At 41.8% G+C, this 18,053-nt stretch overlaps 1 long non-coding RNA gene across 1 annotated transcript; it reads left to right on the plus strand.

Moving 5' to 3' along the window:
• The first annotated feature begins 406 nt into the window (after positions 1-406).
• LOC145819613 (uncharacterized) lies at positions 407-1,240 on the plus strand. The gene is made up of 3 exons (XR_014360370.1): positions 407-760; positions 856-937; positions 1,068-1,240. It is a non-coding gene; the product is annotated as an uncharacterized LOC145819613 (long non-coding RNA).
• The last annotated feature ends 16,813 nt before the right edge of the window (positions 1,241-18,053 follow it).

The raw sequence follows: 18,053 nt of genomic DNA on the forward strand, positions 1-18,053 counted from the left end.
AAAGTGATGTTTGTTATTGAAAGCAAAATTAACCAATTAATTTTGGAGGAGGATGATACTTTGAGCACAATCGCAAAGACTATGAAGCTAAAGTTTAGCAAGTATTGTGGGGATGGAAGCAAAATCAATTTGTTGTTGTATGTTGCGGTGGTTCTTGATCCTACCAAAAAAATGACATACTTGGAGTTTTGTTTTTCCAATTTATTTCTTGGAGATAATAGGAAGGTGGAAGAGATGGTAGACAAGGTTAAGAGTTGCTTGAGTCGTTTGTATAGCCATTATGTCACACTTTATCCTTCAAATGAGAAATTTCCAAGTGTGAGTGAAGTTGTGAATATGGTGGAAGATGATGATGATGATGATGATGATCCCTATTCTTTAGTTGACTCCCAATTTAATTCCTATTTGGAGGGGCGATGCACTAGTGGATCTAAGTCGGAATTGGAACAATATTTATCTGAGGTTGAAAATTTTGCAAAGAATCAAACATTTGAGATTTTGGATTATTGGAAGTTGAATGCAACCAAATATAGGGTGTTATCACAACTTGCTAGGGATGTGTTGGCCATGCCTATTTCTACCGTTGCATCGGAGTCGGCTTTTAGTACGGGAGGATGTATTCTTGACCCATTTCGTAGTTCACTCTCGCCTTCTATGGTTGAAGCTCTTGTATGTACTCAAAATTGGCTTCGAAGCAACCTTCCAATTTCTCTTCGAAAGTCGATGGATGATGTGGAAGAATTTGAGCAATATGACTCTGGTAAATGAGAATTTATTTATCTTTATTTTAATTTGTATTATTATTCATTTTCTAATGTAAGTTTTATTAATATTCTCTTCTTGACTTCTAATTAGGTACTTTGGAGTCAAGCTCATCTTCAACTTCAACCTATAATGTTGATGCTATAATTGATGTCTAATATCCATTTACTCATTGGTAATTTTTTCATATCAACACATTTTCTTACTATATTGAGATGCAATATATAGACATTTGTTTATTTTTTCATTTCTTACTATCTATAATTGAAGATTAAAGTTTATATTTTTTCAATTTGTCTGTGTAGGGTTCATCAACCAAATGCATGGAATTAGAATTGGAATTTGCGAAAGTTGAATTGGATGTGATTCATGAAGATGAAGTTTGATATCTTAGAAGTGTTTTAATTTTATTTCATGGGTTTGTATTGAATGAAGTTTAAGTTTGACAACAATTTTTTTTTTTTTTAATTGTGTTTTGGTTTTGGATGAATGTAACTTAATGAATTTTTTTTTTTTTTTTCATTTTGGATGAATGTAAGTCAATGAAGAATTACTCTTCTTTTTTTTTTTTTTTTGGAGGTTAGGAATGATGAATGTTGAATTTTTAATGTAAGATTGGAATGATGAATGTTGAATTTTTAATGTAAGATTTTCTTATTTGGATTATGAATGATGAATGTAAGATAGGATGAATGTAAGTTAATGATAGAATGTAGATATTGAATGATTTGTTTAGGTTACGAATTGAATTTGTTGTGTTTTTTTATTTTATAAGTTTTAGTTTATTAATTATTAATGTTGGAGCATTTTAGAAAATATGAGAAAAAAGGTTTAAAATAAAGATTGACAAAATGGGGGAAAAAAAAGGTTTAAAAATAATTTTTTGAAAAAAAAGTTCAATCCGCAAACCACCCGCAACCGCCCGCACAACCGCGAACCCTATCCGCACAAACCGCAAACCGCATTGCGGGCGGTTGCGGGTTGATTTTTTCCCAAACCGCATAGATGCGGGCGGGTCCAAACCGAACCGCAAACCGTCCTAAACCGAACCGCGGACACCCCTAGCAGAAAGAGCCAAAGCTAAGCAGACCGAGAAGCACTATGAGCTTGTGCACCAACCAATTCAGGGAACGTTGAATGGTTATTTTGTTCGGGAAGGGGAAGACTTCCCATTTTGTGGTTTCCCCGAACCCTGGTTCAACTCTAAGAGGTAGCGGGTTCCCGGCTTCGAGATTTTCTTTGACTTGCAGCTGCAAAAGAGTGATACAGAAGAACAGACTGAACTAATTGTTGAAGCTGCGAAGATCATTGAAAGTGCTTCCAATAGCAGTGAACTTGAAGTAGGAGTAGCACTAGCATGTCTCCTTTCGGATCCTCTGATCGACTCAGAGAGCTTGGGGGATAACTTGACCGTTTCTATGATCGGGGACCAACCGAGTGTGAACCCTTCTAGCAGCATCTTGGATGCATCTGACGCACCATCCCTCATTTGGCAGCTATAGGAGGGCTGCATGTCTAGCAGTTCTAAGTCAAGTAATGAACTAGAATCTGATTCCACAGAATCTGTGGAGTTGGAATCAGATTTCGGATCTTCTGAGTTTGGGTCTAGTATTCCTGGGGTTGATAACCTGGATACCAAGGTTTTGTCTAGGTCGTCTTTTTCCTTTTCTTTTAAGTCGGTTGTAACCGAGGAATTAGATGAGCTGGACCTTTTGAATAAGAATGCCACCACAGATTCTGAGTACTTCTCTGTGCCTCTTGTTTATTGCATTGATCATGATTTTCAAAATTTTGATGAAAACAATGAGGAAGGAATTCCTCTGGTTTTAAAACATTTGATTAATCGAGAGGATGAGAGGTTTGTAAAAGCCCTCGTTGATGAAATCATTCCAATTAATGTGGGTACTGAGAAGGATCCGCGTCTGGTCCAGATCGGGTCCACGTTGTCTTCGGAGGAGCGCGAGCGTTTAGTCGCTTTATTAAAAGATTTCAAAGATGTTTTCGCGTGGTCCTACGAAGACATACCTAGAATCGACCCTGAGATTGTATAGCATCGAATCCCTCTTGACCCTGAGGCCCGACCCATCAAACAGAAGTTGCAGAGGATACACCCGGATTGGGCTTTGAAGATTAAGGAAGAGGTCAACAAGCAGATAGACGTAGGATTCTTGCTAGTATCTGAGTATCCGAGTTGGTTAGCCAACATTGTTCTAGTGCCAAAGAAAAAAGGCAGAATTCGGATGTGTGTGGATTTCAGATATTTGAACAAAGCCAGTTCAAAAGACGACTTTCCTTTGCCGCACATTGATGAATCAGTGGACTTCACCACGGGCCATGCATTGCCCTCCTTCATGGATGGATTTTCCAAGTATAACCAGATTCTGATGGCACCCGAGGACAAAAAGAAAACTACTTTCACTATGCCATGGGGAACCTACTACTACAAGGTGACGCCGTTTGGGCTGAAGAATGCCAAGGCTACCTATCAACCGGCTGCAACCAAAATTCTACATGATATGATCCATAAAGAGGTCGAGGTGTACGTGGACGACATGATTGTCAAGTCCAAGGAAAAAGAGGGCCACTACACCGCCTTAAACAAATTCTTTCAACGGATCCGAGAATATCGGTTGAGGTTGAATCCGCAGAAATGTACTTTTGGCATAACAGCAGGGAAAATGCTGGGTTTCTTGATCACACAGAGGGGCATCGAGGTAGATCCTTCCAAAATTAAGGCCATCCTAAAAATTCCATCACCAAGGACTGAAAAGGAGGTGCGAGGCTTTCTGGGTAAAGTGCAATTCATAAGGCGGTTTATTTCTAAATTAACCTTGACTTATGAACCACTATTTGGTCTCCTGAAGAAATGAAAGAAATTCTGATGGGATGACCGATGTCAATATATTTTCGAGCAGATCAAGCAGTACCTTCAGAATCCACCTGTGTTGTCGTCGCCAGAGCCAGGGAAGCCCTTGATTTTGTATCTGACAGTAACGAGCACAACGATGGTATGCATGCTTGCTCAGGAATCCGAGGATAGAGTAGAGAAAGTCGTCTATTTCCTAAGCAAGAAAATGCTGGATTATGAAACCCATTACACCCCGTTAGAGAAAGCTGGCTTAGCCTTGGTATGGGCTACCAGGAAGTTGAGGCACTACTTGTTAGCTCACTCCATAATTCTAGTTTCAAAATTAGATCCTATCAAATATCTCTTTGAGAAACCAACGCTTACGGGTACGCTAGCTCGTTGGTTGCTTCTCCTTTCTGAATTTGATCTAAAGTACGTTACTCGCAAGTCAGTCAAAGGGAGAGCAGTAACAGAGTTCCTAGCAAATCACCTAGTGGAAAGGGATGAAGCAGTAGAATACCTGTTCCCAGATGAAGCTATTCTGCAAGTCGAGGAAGAGATTTGGATAATGTACTTTGACGGAGCGTCTAACTAATACGATTATGGGATAGGGGTGTTGCTGATAGCACCCAAAAATTTCCATATACCTTTAGCATTCAAACTCCGGTTCAAGGTATCTAATAACGAAGCAGAATACGATGCGTGTATCGCTGGTTTGGAAGCCACCCTGGAACTAGGGGCAAAAAGGTTGGACGTCATTGGGGACTCGAACCTAGTTATGTCTCAAGCAAAAGGAGGCTGGAAGGTTAAAGAAGAAAAGATGAAGATCTATCACCAAACCCTGGATGTTCTAATTTCCAGTTTTGAGAAGTTGACTTTCACGCATCTACTAAGAGAGAACAATAGGTTCGCTGACGCCTTATCAACTCTATCTTCCATGATAGACATCTCTTTTAGAGTCCGGATGCATCCGATCATTATTGAGCAGAGATATAAGCCAGCCTACGAGTCTATCACCGCAATAGATGAAGTGCAAGATCAAAACCCTTGGTTCTATGATATCTGAAACTTCTTGAAAAATGAGGTTTATCCACCAGGTGCGAATGCCAAAGATAAGAGAGCAATACGGCGAATGGCCGTTCAATTTATCATCTACGGGGGTAAACTATACAAGAGAGGTCATCTGGGAATGTACAAGTTGTGTCGACCTAGAGGAATCAAAGCGCCTAATGGAGGCTATCCATGGAGAAGAGTGCGGAGCGCACATGAACGGAGTAATGTTAGCTCGGAAGATTCTCAGGCAAGGTTACTACTGGTCTACTATGGAAGAGGACTGTATCAGTTTTGTTCGGCAATGCCACAAATGCCAAGTTCATGCCAATCACATGAATATTTTGCCGTTGAAGCTATACAATATGACTTCACCATGGCCTTTCTCAGTCTGGGAAATCGACGTCATCGGCGTAATCACACCGAAAGGGTCAAATGAGCATGAATACATTTTGGTGCAATTGATTATTTCACGAAGTGGGTGGAAGCTCAGTCTTATGCAGTGTTGAAAGCAGCGCATGTGGTTAAATTCATTCAAAATAACATCATTTGCCATTATGGAGTCCCAAATGAGATCATTTCAGATAATGGCTCCCATTTTAAAAAAGAAGTAATTGACTTGTTGGAGAAATACAACGTGGCTTTTCATAAGTCATCCACATATCAGTCACAAACCAACGGAGCTATTGAGGCTGCCAACAAGACCATCAAGCATATTCTGCAGAAGATGGTTAAGACCTACAAGGACTGGCCAGACAAATTGCCATTTGCCCTATAGGGTTATAGGACTTCAATTCAGACGTCTACTGGGGCAACTCCTTACTCTCTTGTTTATGGGATAGAAGTTGTTCTGCCAATCGAAATAGAAGTTTCGTCGCTGTAGGTTATGGCTGAGTATCAGATAACAGAGGCAGACTGGCAGCAGAGCAGGTTTGAAGAACTGATGCTGTTCGATGAGAGGAGGCTGAAAGCACTGTACCATGTTCAGGGTTATCAACGCAAGATTGATAGGGCTTTTAACAAGAAGGTTAAGTCCTGGAATCTCAAAGAAGGGGATTTGGTGCTGAAAGACAACTGAGCTCTCATCCATAACCCTAGGGGCAAGTTCAAACACAATTGGACTGGTCCTTACATCATTGAAACTATCTGGTTGGGTAAAGCTGTTATTCTCATAGACCTAGATGGCCTAGAATTTTCCCAACCAATCAACATGGACAAGTTAAAGAAATATTACCCCTGAGAGGCTCGCTAGGTCGAAAGCCCGGAAGGGCGACCTAGGCAAAAGTTAGAGCACAAAAAAATTAGAAAAAAGAAAAATTGAGCTCGCAAGGTTGAAAATCCTAAAGGGCGACCTTGGCAAAAGTTAGAGCGCAAAAGGAAAGTGTTAATACTTAAGTGAACCCGAACCGAACTACATAAGGCCTGATTTCCATATTCAGGATACGTAGGCAACTTCATTTTGGAGTTCGGCCGTAAACACCTCCAAATCAACTGTCCTATCCGTGTGTTTGATCAGGCCATCTTTGTCTTTTCTTTATCTGAGTGTTCAGTTGTGATCCTTTTTGAGAGCTGGTTATAGTGCTGAGCAGTGCTATTCAGACAAGGGGTAATTTTTCTTTTTTTTTTTGGATTCGGGGTTATACATCTCGAGAATAGATTCCATGCGTGTCAAGTTGTGATCCTTATCGAAAATGGTTTTGAAAAGTTTTGATAAAATTTTATTTTTGCTCAAAATTTACCTTTTACAACTTAGACCATTTTTGGACCAAAAGGAAAATTTTCAGTGCTCACAACTTTAATTTCATTGATTTCAGCACAAAATTCTCCAACTTTCGATACAAATCAAAGCTGCTTTTTATTACATGCATAAAACTAGAAAAGTAAGATCAAAGCAATAAACTTGGGGCATAGATGAGTCAGATGTCTCTGCAACCCCCGCTTGTGCTCGTGGAAACTTCTGATGCCAAAGTGGGCCCGAATTATGCCTCATCTTCAAGCCAAGTCAGGCACTCGCCAGAAAGTGTGCAGCTGAAACTAGGGGCAGGGGCCAGAAGCTCTCTCGTCCTCCAAGCAGTAAGGTACCTATCCAAATGTGAACCTCGGATGGGGAATGAAACCGGGTATTCTACCCCCTCCTCTGGGCAAGTCTAATCATGTCCAAACTGACGCCTGAACCGAAATGAAAAGTAGAATACATAGTATGTCAAGCTAATCAGTTGAATGCCAGGTTACCGAGCCATGCTATAGCTCATTTCAATCAGATTAAGCTAGGGGCAACGCCATGCAATGTCAGCAACAGACCTGTTGCACATCCAATGGCACCACCATCCTTCATTCGAAAAATCAACTAGCTATTGGCAAAAAAAGTATGCTTGAGCTGAGTATGTGGGGCAGGAGTCCACCACCTTCAGCTTGTCCATAAGCCACACCTGGGGAGGGATGAAAGAAAAGAGAGATTAAAGAATAGAGAGGTGTACGTTGAGAGAAAAAGCGAGAAAAGGGCTTTGAGAGAAAAATAGAGCATGAGTGCTGAGAGATGTGAGAAATACATATTAAAAAGGGTGGGAAACATTACCTGAAGAAGTAGTAGACTCCCAGTGAATTTGTTTGTCTCTCGCCGATGAAAGGCATCTAAGCCCATCAATGTCTCGACCAACGCCAAACCAATGTAACTCTTGCCCTCTTTCAAAATTTAGGCTACTTTGATTAATCGAATGCTAGACCCGCCAAACCTAGGGGCAAGCAGGAAATGTGCTAGCATGCACAAACAAAGGGCGTGTTGTCAAAAACCCCGCCAAAGAAGATCACTGTGGTCGCCAACGGTAGAAAATTGATGAATTAGACTGGTAATGTCCAGCTCTCCATTGTGAACCAAGGATTGGGCCTCGTGTAGAATGAGCCCGCACATCCTTTCCAAAGCTTGAATGTGACGAAAACAATAAAGACGTGAGCTCGCACATCCTTTCCAAAGCTTAAATGTAGACAAGATTTCCTCATCGTGCCAGGACTCCATTAGCACTTGAAATTCTTCGGTTGTCGAGCATAGCTCTTGTCCTCCGAAGCTAAAGATGTGTGTAGTAGGGTTCTAACATCTAGCCATGGCATGTAGGAACGGAAAACATAGTGGAGTACGACTTAGCGGGAATAGTGCATTTATGCCAAGACCCCAGAAATTCACCTTTTCTGAGCCATCTAAAGTTGTAATCCAATCCGAGAGGTTTTGGGCAAGAAATGGCTCCATTTGTGGCAAAAATAGCAGCCAAAATGAGTTCTGGAGAAGAAATGACAAAGGTGAAGCTTTTGTAGAAGATAAGGTAGTGAGTTGAAGCCAGGTGGCAACAATCTGGAGTTTCCTCACATTGATGGCCAACCGGCCATTGATGATGGCCGACAGGCCACCTTGGTAGCCGACTGGCCACCACCGGTGGCCAACAGCCTCTGTTCATGGCCAACAGCCTTCTTGTCTATCTTGTTGTCCACCAATGTGCTGAGAATGCTGAAGGCATGTGTTTTGTTCTGTTCTTTATGCATTTTAAGGTCTTGTTTTGAGTCCTTTTAGTTCTAACAGGTTTTTTTGAATTGTATTTGAGTTGTTTTGTTTATCGAGTTGTTTTGTTGATTATCAAGTTGTTTTGTTTTGTTTATCAAATTGTTGTTATTTTGATTATCGAGTTGTATTACTTTGTTTGTTAGTGTTGGTTGGTTCATTACCCGATTAAGAGAGTTGCGCCAATGCCATGTTCAAAATTCATTATCAAATTCAATCATTTTTATGCAATGCGGTGCTCATGATACAAAATACAACACTTTTTCAAATGAAAACTGGTTTTCATTCTGATCTTGGTTTTCTTTTACAAAAGTGCAGTACAAGTTTTTGAAGCAAATAAAACTTGTCAGAACTATAAAATGTGCTAACACTACTGACAAAAGAAGCTAAGCAAAAAAAAATGAATAAATAAATAATAAATAAACTACAAGAAAATCAACGCAAGTCGCCTCAGGCTTGTGATGCCCTCTTCGTCCTCTTTCTCAGAGAAAGGGGCTTTGGGGCACTGTCTCTGTCGGCGCCGCTGTCTGAGTCCAAACCGAAGTCTGAGCTGGCACCATCTCCACTCTCTGCCTCTAAACCTGCCTCAGCATCTACAGTCCCACTCTCGGAACCTAAGCCAATGTCATCGTCTCCACTCTCAGAAGACTCAGATTGTGGACTCATTGCCTCCTCGGAGCCACTCGTCTCGGTGTCGTCATCGCTCAAAATGGGCTCTGAAGGACCACTCTTATCTCAGGCACCTCTGGCTCTACCTCGGCTACATGCCGGAGCCTGTCTCTCTCTCCTCCCTACCACTAGAGGAGGCATCGCTGGTGCAGGTGTTATAGTTGCCGCCGATGTTGTCGATATGGGTGGGACCTGAAAACACAGTTGTCATATGTCAGTCACAGTATGCGTATCAGATACAAGTATGGTGTGCAGAATGAGTATATGCAGAAGTCAGGTACAGTGTATGAATACAGTATGGAAGTGCAATATTTCAAATGCAGTGTATTAGTGCAGTATGGGGCAGTATGGGGAAGTTTTCAGTTGAAATGTCAGTTTCAGTGTGCCAATGGAAATTTGATGACTAGAATGCAAGAAAACTGAAGAAATGACATAAATGTCGTAGAAGCTGAGCAGTGCCTCCCTCTTCAATATCATACCCTCAAATGAGGCTAGTAGCTCCAGCAGATCCTCGGTGTATCCTGGGAGTGCCTACAAATGCATTAGGAATGATTAATGTTCAAAAGGAACAAATATCAAAAAGAGATGGGAAAACTAAAAATGTGGTACATACCGGGGGTGCGTCATAAGCTCTGACATATCTATGCCCCACTACAGCAGACTCAATCGAAACCTGGTATGCCTCCCCAGTGTACCTCCAATATGTGAGTGCAACAGACAACTCCGGCCAGCCGGTCCTCTGCCCTGCCTAGGTAGCCTCTCTGCCATGCGCCCTGGTCACCCTAGCCGCCTTGGGCACTCTAGCTCTCTCTCTCTCGCAGCTGGAGCCCCCACCCTCTCACCTTTATGAATACCGATCAAAGGAGGCATAAGGTGTTTTCGGATGAATGTCGAATAGTCCCCCTCCCCGCAATAGTAATCAGCCTCTAGGCCCTCCGTGAACTAAATCATCTCCTGGAAGGTGAGTCTCTCTGTGGCTCTCATAGATGGTGGAGGTGCCATGGGAACTATCGGCTCAGGTAAGCCCATGGTCTGGTGCAAGAACCGCTCGCCTAAAAACCAGGCATGAAAAATCGAGCCCTCAAACAAAAGTCGATAATGGGAGGCTCCCCAAGATCCAGTGAACTGGTCCTTGACTCCGGCAGGCATCGTCGCCCAAGGCTGCCAAGTGATCTGTAAATAGAGAATGCACAGATTGTTAGTGGCCATCAGATATCGAAGTATGAATCAGAGCCCAAGTGGAATGAAAATGACTGTGAATTTTGAGTTACCTCTGCCGCGGTCACGGTGTCGAAGTACCGACGAAAGAATGGAAAAGTCTCCCTGGTCTTCCGCAAGCACCTACCGTCGTACCAATAAGAGTACGGCACAACGGGGGACATCTCCACCTCCGGCTCCGGAGCGAGAGTCGGGAAGTATGCATATACCCAAAGCTGTAAGAGAAGGGGCAATAGTGAGTATACAGTGTACAGTGTACAGAAAGTACAAGCGCAGATGCAAAAAGCATAATGTGTGCAGAAGGTGTGTACAGTGTACAGAGAGTACAGATGCAGAGGATGCAAAGTGTACGGTGCAAAAAGCACAGTATATGGGTGTAAACAATACAGTATGCAATGTACAAAAAGTGCAAAACAGGAAGCACAGAAACAGAAAGCAGAAAATGTAAAACAAAAATGTAAAGCATACCTCCCAGGCTTGCTAGTAGCCGCCGACTCTGTCTCTACTCCTGCGAGATGTCGAACTCATATAGCCGTACAATGTGGCTAAGCCAGCACCTCCCCAATCGTAGAGTCGGGTCTATGGTAAGTCCACCAAGGCACTCAGAAGATACAGTCCTATAGTGCTCCCCCTGTTCGCGAACAAAGTGGTACTGAAGAGGAACATCAAATAACCTTGGGCGTAGTGCTCTGTCTCCTCTGGTGTCTCAAATGGTGTCTCCAGCTCGGTTCCCTGAAGCCGCTCCGCAAACCAACTGTACCACACCATCTCCAATCGGAAGTAAGGTGGTCGTATCCCTAACAAATAGATCCAGATAGCCTCCCACTCGCCCATGTCTGTATCATAAGGGATCGAGTGTCCCCCTACTCCTATGCCAGTGAGCATAAAGAAGTCGTAAGGAGTCATCGTCATCTCCCTGGCAGTAAAGAAGTGGAAAGAATTGGCCGTATCCCACCACCTCTCTACTAATGCTCCAAATAAGGGCCGACTCATAATAAAGCGTGATAACCTCGTGCAGAATGAACCAAAGTCGGCCTCATTAATGATGTGGCAGACACCGTCAGGAAGCTCTATGTACTAGTCCCTCACGGACATGGCTCCATAGCCTCTGATAGAGCGAGAATCCTCCTGTGATCAAAACAGTGATATACAGCAACATGAGAACAAGCAGATACAAAGGCAGTGTAAAAAATACAGTGCAAGAGTGTGATTAGGGCAAGAAATACAGTAAGAGGGCAAGAAATGCAGTGTAAACAATGCAACATTATAGTTGAAACAAGGAATACAGTTATAGCAAGAAATGCAATGTACAGTGGAGAAAACAAAAGAATACAGTGTATACCTTGGTGGTGCCGTAAGACAATTGGGAGTCCGGCTCTCGTAGCAAGAGGTGTTCTGGTGCACCTCGCGCAAACCCTCTAAAACCCCAGATGCCCTTGGATGGTAGCACATACGTCTGAGGATGATATGTCGTCGGATCAAAAGGTCAAATCCTGGGTAATAGTAGCATCGGCTCAGGCTCTACCTCTATCTCTGGAGACAACTAGGGTGGGATCTCCGGAGAAGTTCCATCGTGGGATAGATCATCCACCATCTGGAAAGGAGATGGAAAATCCGTGAAAAGTGAAGGAAAATGAGGAAAATAGGTGGAAAATGCCAAAAGTCAACCCTAAGAGAGAGAAAAGGGAAGAAAAAGTCGAAGCCCAGAAAAAGGCACCAAACCCAAGAAGAGCTCGAGGGAAACAAGTCTCAAGTGGTGAAACTTCAAGAAAAAACACCGAAATCAAATTTCAATCGGTTCAAAACGGAATAAACTAAGAGGGTTTAGCGAAGAAAATGTACGTGGGGCATTAGAAAACACGTAGAAAGTGCGGATCTAGAGAGAAGGAAGGTCTAGAGAGAGAAAGGTGAAATTTCGGATGCCTTGGTGTGTGGAAATAAAGCCCCAAGCTTTATATTTAAAGACCCATGTGTGAAAAGACCATTTTGGCCCGATCTGCCATCAGTGACTGACTGGCCACCACTAGTGGCCGACAGGCCCCATTGGTGGCCGACAATGTTTAAGGGTGGCCGACACCCTCCCCTTGCGGCCGTCTAGTGCCCAGTGCTCCTTCATTGAGTTTTGATGTTGTTTTGTATCCTTATTTCTCAAGAAATGCATGGAATGTCACTGTTAAGTTCAAATTGCCTCTGCGGAAACTCCAAACTGTGTCTTTAGTGCATGATGTTCATTGCTAGTCAACATGGACGAGGTGTATCCTTTTAAAACATGTTGTAACTCGTCCGAGAGGTAAATCGGAAGTTGCTACTCAATTTGTTGTGTTGAGAATGCGCTTTCATCCTTGCATAGAATATACATTGTGCACATGCGTAGAACATACTTTTTGCATATATGGTCTTGCATAGAATATGCACTTCTCCCTTCATGCATAGAACATGCTTCCAATTTATCTTGCACAGAACATGCTATTAATACATTTGCATAGAACATGCCTTAACATTACTACAATTGTGCATAGAACATGCACCCTTACTTTGTTGTACTTGTTGAGTTTCTTTCTTACGCAGGTACGATATTGTATGTACAGTTCATTCAGCGGAGCCAACACAGTCGAACGATATTGTATGTACGGTTCATTCAGCGGAGTTCCGGGTGAAATCATTTGTTCCCTTCGAATCACATCCTTTTACTCCCTCTCCTCACACGTGAGACGCGTTAGGATCACTCATTTTGGTTAAAAACATTTGGGTGTGTCCTGGTGTTTACACGACTCCTTTCGGTTAAAAACATTTGGGTGCGTCCCGGTGTTTACGCCACTCCTTTTTGGTTAAAAAAATTTGGGTGTGTCCCGGTGTTTACCCCCCTCCTTTTGGTTAAAAACATTCAGGTCCGTCCCGATGTTTACACCACTTCTTTTGGTTAAAAAACATTCGGGTGCATCCCGGTGTTTACACCACTTCTTTTGGTTAGAAAACATTCAGGTGTGCCCCAATGTTTACACCACTCCTTTTTAGTTAAAAACATTAAGGTGTGTCCCGGTGTTTACACCACTCCTTTTGGTTAAAAACATTCGAATGCGTCCCCATGTTTACACCATTCCTTTTGGTTAAAAGACATTCAAGTTCGTCCCAATGTTTACATCACTCCTTTTTGGAAAAAAAAACATTTGGGTGCATCCTGGTGTTTACACCACTCCTTTTGGTTAAAAACATTTGGGTGCTTTCCGGTGTTTATACCAACCCCTTCGGTGAAAAAACATTCGAGTGCGACCCAGTGTTCACACCACCCTTTTCCTTCTTATGTGTGCAACACATTAGGATTTCGGTTGAGACCTCGGGTGCGCCCGACGGTTGCTCTTCGCCTTTCCTGCGCATCGCATAGTTAAGTTTACATAATTTTCTTAAATCCTTTTTGCATGAAATATGGTTTGGTTCGTAATTCCAACGTGTGGCATGTTTACTTACTTGCGTTTGTGTTTAAGGTTGCTATACCTTGTTTCGGCTTGTTTAAATGTGGCATTTTCATTGCATAGCATTTGCATCTAAATGTTTCATTACAACCTCATTACATGATCATAAGTTATGCTCCTGCATCATGCATATCACTTGCATCTTGCCCTAGAACTACGCTGGTTTGATTCCTTGCAAAGGGATACATAGGTAGCCTGCGGGCGCAACCGTTTTTTTCTTGCTTATTTGTTTGTCCAAGTCTTCGACCTTGTCAAAATGGGTCGTCTCTGGGCTTTTACATTCACTCCCATCACTTCATGACTTCCGAGTTATGTCAAAGAGGGGCAACTGTAGACACCCCATTTTTTACCGTCCTCAAGACTTGGATGTCATCACTTGTGCATATGGTGATTGTGATTGCAATTTGCATGTGTTCGTTTTGAGTGCCCGAAGTCCTTGGCAGAACGCCCTGTCTTTGAGCCTGGAACTTGTGGTGACCTGTCGGCCACCACCATACGCTGTCGGCCATTGGTGTGGCCGGTCGACCACCAGTGTCTTTTTCCAGATATTTGTTGACAGTTGTGCCAACTGTTAACATACTGAGCTGCATCTCCCTACACGTGTATAGTAGGATGTTTCTAAGCTCAAGACTTGTTTTCTATATATATGGGGGTTCCTTCCCCACTGTTGAGGGTTAGAAATTTTGGAACAAAAAATCTTAATCTCTTTCTCTTTAGATTTCTCTCTCTCTCTCTGTTGCAATTTTGTGCTTAGTTGCTTGTTTTCTCTACACTTTTACATACCCTACCATAATCAAAGTTGCTTCTCTTTGGGCTGAGGTTATTTGAGACCCTCCTTGAGCTCTAGCAAGCGGTTTTAGCTTGGTTTGGTGCCTAAACTTAAGCTTTGCTTCAAAGGTATAACACTTGCCTTGTTTACTTTGTTTCAATATACTTGTTTTACCATCTTTCCTTACTATTTTGGGGCTGGTTTTAAACTGTAAAAAGTTCTGTTTTTGTGGCTTAAAAGTGGTGGTTTGAGCCCTTTTTTAGTTAGGGGGTCATTCACCCTTCTTGCTTCTTCGTTTGTCAAGTTTTTGTGCCTTTATTCATCACTTTCAAACCAACTTTTGTTGGGCCTTTTAACCACTGAATTTTAGAGGTTTTTCAGTGGTAAAAAACTCATTTTGAAGTCCAAAATTGAATGAGTTAGCCTCCCCTCCTTGTGTCTTGTTTGCATGCCTAGTTAGCCTCATGTATTAGCTTAATGTTTTAGCTTTTTGTGGCTCAAGTCCAGCATGTTTTACACTTTGTTTTGACCTATTTTAGCTCTATTTTGGATGCTTAGTCCCTTTTGAGTCTTGTTTTGCATGGTTGTAGTGTAAGTTCCTTCACTAGCTTAATGTTTTAAGGCTTTAACCACCATTGGTTTGAGTTGGTTGCATGTTTTAGTGTCTTTATCACTTATTTCCAACACTTAATCATCTCTACAACCTCCCTCCTTTCTTGATTTTCTTTTTGTTTTGAAAGTGGTTTAAACCATTTGTTTGTTTAAAGCATGAAATTGAGGTGTTTGTGCTTAATGGTTTAATCCCTTTTGGGGTTCATTACCAACGGCATGACGTCTCTTTCATGCCTAATACAACCTTTGGTTGAAGCCTTCTTTCTATTAGAGGACACTCACCAATGAACTTAATGAATTAAGGAATGATTTGGTAATTAAAATGAGTAAACAAAATTGGCAAATAAAAGAGGCAAAATAAGCATTCTTTATGTTGCATTGCATGTGTTCAAATGGGACGTTAATTTGAACACAAGGAAAATAGGAAATTTCATACTCAAAAGTGATGAAATGTGCCATTTTCCTAGGTCTCCATTGCCTTTGATCATGCATGATAAGGTGGTGGTCATTTGAGTCTCATTTTGTATTTATTAAACTTGCACAATTGGTTTCACAAGCCATCATGCAATGAAATTGCTTGATTGATGGTTTACGAACCAAATCTCTTCCCTCCTTTGATTTTCCCTTGAAAATGAGAGGCAAAGTGTGCAAATAACCCATAAGAAATACACTATTTTGCTCTGTTTTGCTCTCTGTTGCAGCAAGGAAGTTCAAGATAGCAGTAACCGACAGCCACCACCAGTGGCCGATTGACCACCACCAGTAGCTGACCGGCCACCAATGGTAGCCGACCGGCCCCCTGTCGGCCACCAATGAAATTTGCACAATGTGTTGGTAAGATGGAGCAAAGGTGTTCTGGAAGTGTGCAGCATTATCAATGCTCAAATGTACAAACAGAGGCATTCAATAGTAAGGCAGTGGCTTTTCGGGTGGAAACCGAGCATGCATAGGCCTTCCTCGCCTCCCGTGATTAGCTAATTGGTTTAATTAGCAATAGCTTAAATACGTGTTTGTAATTGATTAGTTGTAGCTAATTAAGAGTTGTAAATAATTAGTTAGTTTAACTAATTATTCCATTTCGGTTTGTAATAATTAATTAGTTAGTATAGCTAGTTAATTACTTTCAAGTTTTGTATTAGTTAGCCTAATTAGAGTAGCTAGTTGGTTAGCTTATTCATTTGACCCTCCTTTGTGAGGATGTAATGTTGTAATAAGTGTGCGTGCGTGTGTGTATGTCTTCCAACCCCACGTCTTTCTCCTTTTTATTTAGCCACTTTGGATGGTTAGATTAGGAGCATCATATTTCAAATTATCATACCTTATGCTTCCATCCATTCATTTATATTGCATGCACCGAGACTCGGCGCATCATTCAAACTGCATCGTCATTTCAATAATTCTTTGAATATGTGTTTAATCGCATGTTGTTCAAATTGCTTCATATGCCATATTAGTAGCTGAGCCTATTAATTGCATTATTGCATGTGTTGCATTAGGCATCTTGTATAGTTAGGAATCATGCATGTTTTACTAACTCATGTTTTGCTAGCTTGAAGTACTAGGTGAGTTTTTATGCTTTAGCATACTCGCATGAATGTAAATGTTGCCATGATTAGCATGCTTGCCATGAGGCTATGTGCTTACTTGCTAAACTGCTTGAATGCCTGTGGATGAAGGCTTGTTGTTTGAATTGGAACGATTTAACAAATGTATGTTTTAAGCCCACTTTGTTGAGTGGCAAATCATGTTTTAAGCCCACCATGTTTGGTGGCAAATCCGCAAACTTTAAACCCACTTGAGGGTGGCAAATTCAAATCATTTTCGCAAACAAACATGAATTGAATTGTTCCAAATTGAGCAAACTAGTCTATACTTGATTGTGCGCATCACATAGTAAAGCTAGTCTAATAACCGGAACAAGAGCACATAATGTGAATAAAAATCATATCATGATTAGTAGAGGCCGATCTTTGATCAGGCGAGCGAAGGTGCTCAATTCATGACCTTCCCCTCTCGTGTACCTAAGTTCCCAAGTCGAGGCAACTTTGGTGATGACGGACACGTGGCCTTTAGCACAAGTCATGGGTTTCCTAAATTTTTCCAAAAATAAAATATTTAGGTGGCGACTCTGTATCTGGCAAAATAGTCCACTTTTGGCACTTTTTGATTCAAAATCAATTTTCCAAAACGATTTGTCAGATTTGGACTCTTTGGTGATTATCAGTTTCACATTGCACTTGTGAGATTAGATTCAGAACTATAGAAGTCCGAACTGTAGGGCTTCTTTCAAACCTTCCGAAAGGGGGGCGCGAAAAAGCTAAGCTACAATTTCTGGCGACTCTGCTGGGGATTTTAGAGAACTTGACTTGAACTCATGATATGTCATTTTATCTACACTTTATGTGTTTCTTTGCATTTACATTTGCATCAGTGCGCCTAAGTCGCAGTGTTTGCCATCTGCTATTCCTGAATGGTTTGTCGGAGGCTTGCTTGGAAAAGCTTGCCAAAAGGCTGACCGGTTGTGAGCTCTACCACGATGGGAACACAACCCTTGGATCTGGACTACCGTTGTACCGTTTGATCCTCCTTTCACTTCTCGGTATTAGGTGCGAGAGGTATTTTGGGTAGTCTTGCTGAGGTACCCTTTTTGACCAATCGGCCTGGTTGCATATCGAAAGTCGGAGAGACTGTTCCAAACTAGGACAAGTTGCTTACCCAAAATCAGGACTGTGTGAAACACTTTTCTTGAGTAGTGAACCCTCGTTCCTGACGAAACTAGGACAGGGTAGCCCTACCCCATCATAGGGGTGTTTTGGCTCTCACTTAACTGTTATGTGCTTTTAGAGTGAAACTCTACAGGAATGTATGTATCAGTTGCAAGTCTGGGTATCAGTTTTGGGAGGCAAAATTCAGTATTGAGCATAGTTCTACGGCTTTGATTACATCAGTGTATTGATTAGAATCTAAGCAGAGGTGCTGTGCGGTTTCTGATTTTTTTTTTTCTTTTTGCTTTATTTCTTTTTGCAAGGTAGTTTTTCACCATTGCTTCAGACAATTTTGTTACCCCCCAAGCACTCTGGACCCGAGTAAGAAGGATTTGCAGATTCG

Source organism: Camellia sinensis, chromosome 2 (genome assembly GCF_055761805.1).
Source record: "Camellia sinensis isolate YWXY chromosome 2, ASM5576180v1, whole genome shotgun sequence".
Taxonomy (NCBI): domain Eukaryota; kingdom Viridiplantae; phylum Streptophyta; class Magnoliopsida; order Ericales; family Theaceae; genus Camellia; species Camellia sinensis.